Genomic DNA, 4,817 nt, shown 5'->3' with positions numbered 1-4,817 from the left:
ACGTTCCAAATCGTCATCACTAATTTTTCAAAAACACAATGTGGACAGTGGACCACTTTTAACACCCTACAAGCACCAATCCAACTATTTCCAATATTTGCATTTAAATTGTCTTTCAAATCGTGTGCAATGTTCAGAATACTCCCTGTCCAGAGAGTATAACCCAACAGCTTTGGGTAAACACAAGATTTACAACAAGTTCCGAAATGCACCACTTTGATAATCAAAATTACACCATATGTCAGTGAAGAAGTCTATGTTCGAAAAGAAATAGTCCAAATAAGAGAGCGCTGGGTCCAAAATTGCAAGCAAGTGTTCAGGATTCTTTTAATTTTCAAATCGAAAAGCCAGCCAACGCGTTTCGTTCCTTCAAGTGGAACTTCTTCAGGGCAGTAATGATAGATGACGAGTGTAAGGATTTCCTGAGCCGGGATCAAAAATTAACCATAGATGTTTGTATCCTATGTCTGGATGTCGGTGAATATATGAGGTCACCAGATGTCAATTTCAGAAAGGTAGTTGCCTTGTATCTTCCAAAGGGAATACACCTTATGAAAGCCTTCCTGCAGATTTTTCTATTTTCTCTATTATTTCTTATTTTTCATTTCTTCGTCATTAGTAACAGTGGGCTGTGCAGTTTCTTGCTGAATTATAACCTTGAATTATTTTGAAGGTCCGTATTATTTACTGTCACTTGTTCGAATTTGTAGATCCCTAATCGACTCTGGCGAGGTAGTCACATTCAGGTAGTTACCTGTGGGGGTCCCATTCGATATCCCCAGTCGGCGTTTCCTCAATACTCGCGCCTGGTCCGCTCCGGCCAATGTTCAAATTGGCCGGAGAAATGAAAAATAAGAAATAATAGAGAAAATAGAAAAATCTGCAGGAAGGCTTTCATAAGGTGTATTCCCTTTGGAAGATACAAGGCAACTACCTTTCTGAAATTGACATCTGGTGACCTCATATATTCACCGACATCCAGACATAGGATACAAACATCTATGGTTAATTTTTGATCCCGGCTCAGGAAATCCTTACACTCGTCATCTATCATTACTGCCCTGAAGAAGTTCCACTTGAAGGAACAAAACGCGTTGGTTGGCTTTTCGATTTGAAAATTAAAAGAATCCTGAACACTTGCTTGCAATTTTGGACCGAGCGCTCTCTTATTTGGACTATTTCTTTTCGAACATAGACTTCTTCACTGACATATGGTGTAATTTTGATTATCAAAGTGGTGCATTTCGGAACTTGTTGTAAATCGTCATCACTAATTGTTTATGTGCAGGAAGGGACACCTTCTGCACATAAACAATCCTTCCCTGCAATGCAGGCACCCTTGCACAGTTGTGCAAGAGTCCCTGTGCTGACGCTATGCAGCTGTATTTAGCACCAACACTAAGGGAAAGGCATGGGCACGGCGTTATCCTTCTTGGCTTATTGCCACGTTCCAACAGTTTCCTAGTAACTATACCCTTTGGTGTGGTTACATTTCACCAAGTGCAGGGTACCTGGCCTCATGGTCAGAGCTGCTGACTTTTGAACTAGAGGACCGGGTTCCAATCCTGACTTTAGATCAACATCCAGTGATTCTGGGAAAGTAGCTTTATTTTACCCTGCCTAAAAATGTTTAACAGTATCTGGTTCTCATATAAAGTGCTATAATGCTATACATCAACAATTGTGTTGTATAAAACTGCAAAATATGAAAAAGATGAAAAATAGGGAAAGGTATCTAAAGTCAAAACTTGAGGCCATCTGAAATTTCATTGTGTGCTTAGCTGGAACCCGGCTTCAGGTAAGCGGCCTTCAATATCCCTTAATATAGAATGTGTAATGCTCCCATTTTGAAGAAGAACGTAGGATTGTGTTGGACGTGGCCCTTTTTGCAGGGTTATGCACAAACGTTTTGCTTCTTCCTCCTATTTTTTCCTGACCTGTGTTTGTTGGCTATAAGACTCTGGGCACTTTAACACTGCTGATCAGTGCTTAAGTGCACATGTTCTCTGTATAAATTATGTTTATGGATTGATGTTTCCATGATTGGCAAATTTGATTTACTAGTAAGTCTCTAGTAAGGTGCACTGAGTGTGCCTGGGCCTGTAAATCAAATGCTATAAGTGGGCCTGTATCACTGATTGTGACACCCACATGGGTAGCCCAGAAAAGTTATCTCAGACCTGCCACAGCAGTGTCTGCGTGCAGTTTTAAACTGCCATGTCGACCTGGTAAGTGCACCCACTTGACAGACCCTAACTTTCCCCTTTCTTAGATTTAAGCACCCCTATTGTAGGCCCAAGCTACCCACATGGGCAGAGTGCAGTGTATATGAAAGGTAGGACATGTACTGGTGTGTGTGGTATGTCCTGAAAGTGAAAAACTGCCAATTTAGGGGCCGATTATGATCGCGGACGGACTTGCGTCCGTCCGCGATCATTGAGGAGGGGACGTCCGCATGGGCTGCGGAGTCCCCTCCTGTGCGATTAGGATGTGACCGCCAGGGTGACGGTCACATCCTCTATTTTTAACATTGCGGCGGGTGCGGCTTCAAGCTGCACCCGCAGCAATGTTAAAAATGCATGCATTGCATTTGCATGCAGAAAGAGGCAGGCACCGTGCGGTGCCTGCCGCTTTCTGCATACAAATGCAGGGGGGTACCATAGGTACCCCCCATGTGCACCCCCCACCCCCCCTTCACCTAGGGGGCCCGCAACGGGCCCCCGCAGTGAAGTTACACATGCTTTTCCACGGTGGAAAAGCCGCCGCGGAAAAGCATGTTTGCAGGCACATACTAATCTGGCGGACGGTGTCTGAGAGACACTGTCACCAGATTAGTGCTTTTCCTCCGCGGTTGTAAGCCAACTGCGGAGAAAAAGCTGCGGACGGAAACCAGGACCCACCAGCCATCCTAATGTGGCGGTGGGTCTTTGGTGGGTCCGCTGCGGATTTTCCGCATCCTCCGGGCCGGCGGTGGCTTCCGCCGGCCCGGAGGATGCGGAAAATCCACAATCATAATGAGCCCCTAAGTTTTTCATTATTGAAAGGCTATCTGCCCAATCGGATAGAATGGGAGGTACTTTGTAACATCTTACAAGTGTAATTCCCCTTGGGACAATATAGAGAAATAAAGTTTAGGCTCTCTGAAATCAGAATTTAATAACACATCTTTTAGCACGATTGTTTTTACATTGTGCAGTTGAAAATGCCACTTTTAGAAGGTAGTTATTTTCTGTTTATCAATTTTGTGTGCCTCTGCCTGTTTGTGGATTGACTATCTGGTTTTGGAGTGACAGTGGCTGGGGATGTGTATTCCCTGTAGACAGCCACTTGAGGTTTGCTTGACCCATAGCTGAGCGGAATGGGAGTTGGCTGAATTTAGAGTAGTGGGAGGGATTTCCTTGCACCTGAATAGCGCCTGTCTCCCTTGTACAATGCTATCTCCACCCCCTGTGGTTTTACTGCACCAGTGAGGACAGAACTGGTTTGGACTGGGCTCAGAGACCCTTGCACAAAGAGAACAAAGACAAACTGGGGTATAAGTATTAGACCTAAAACCCCAGAACTTGAGTTCACTTATGGACTCAAGAGGAACCTATGCCAGGAGAAGAGCTGTGAGGAGGAGTACTTCCCATTTGCTGTGTGCTGTGGGGTTGGCCTGCAGTTGCTGTTTCTGCCAAGGAAAGGACAAAGACTGAAACTTTGCTGTGAACTTGCTTGAAGAAGAATTTCCAAGGTCCTGTGTGTGCTGGCCTCCTGTTCTGAAGTTTCAGGGACACGAAGGCTTCACCTCCAGCTTCCATGAAGTATGCTGCTGAGAGTTCTGACTTGCCAGGAGGTGCCTATCCAATTCTGGGCCTCTGGAGGTTGTTCTTGCAGTTGGGAGCTGGATTAAACCTGAAGAACTTAGAAAATGTATGCATCGCTCTTATCACGTCTCTTTTCCCCGATGCAGCACCGCCGTGCAAGAAGAATCTCCACGTATTGCTGCACCACTGCAGACATGATGCAGCGCCTGTAGCGGCTAGAAGAACCAATGCATTATGGGATCAGAGCTGAAGAAACTGATGCAGCACTTCACGGATTACCACGCATTGCACCTGTGCGGCAAGTTTTCCCTACGCATCACCCGCAGACCAGAACCGTTTTGATGTCAACGCATCACTTTCCTCCTAAGGTCCGGATTCAACGCATCACGTCTCCTGTGTGCAGCTGAACTGTCCCATCTCCTCCCCAAGGATTCAGGGACTGGCGCATATCTTTATTTCTCTACGCTTCCCTTCTCTGCAGCTGTTTGGCCTTATGAATATTGACGCATCTGCAAGTACTGCGTGTAGAACCACACATCCATAGTTTTCTATGGACCCAGTTGCTTGAAACCTTTGAAAAGTCATATTCTTATTACATGTTTGTTGAATTTTTGTTGTTTTGGTCTTCTTGAGTTTAGATAAAGATACGTTATTTTTCTAAACTGGTGTGGTGTCCATTTGTAGTGTTATCATTGTATTACTGTGTGCTTTGAGTACAAATACTTTATACATTGCCTTTGAGACAAGTCTGTCAGCTCGTGCCGACCTACCCAGGGGGTGAGCAGGGGTTATCCAAAGTGTGTATCCCCCTTACCCTGACTGGAAGCAAGAGTCCATATTTCTGCCAACTACAGAATCCATTTCTAACAGATTAATAATGCATGCCACATTAATTATTGTAAAGTTGTTAATAATTATAACATTGGACTTAAAGATTCAAAACATTGTTTATAACCCCTTCTTCCTTTATCCTCTTTGAGGTGGTTCTGTGTATCATCTGCACACATCTTA

This window comes from Lissotriton vulgaris, chromosome 2_1 (assembly GCF_964263255.1).
Source record: "Lissotriton vulgaris chromosome 2_1, aLisVul1.2, whole genome shotgun sequence".
Lineage (NCBI taxonomy): Eukaryota > Metazoa > Chordata > Amphibia > Caudata > Salamandridae > Lissotriton > Lissotriton vulgaris.
This window is presented reverse-complemented; position numbering follows the sequence as displayed.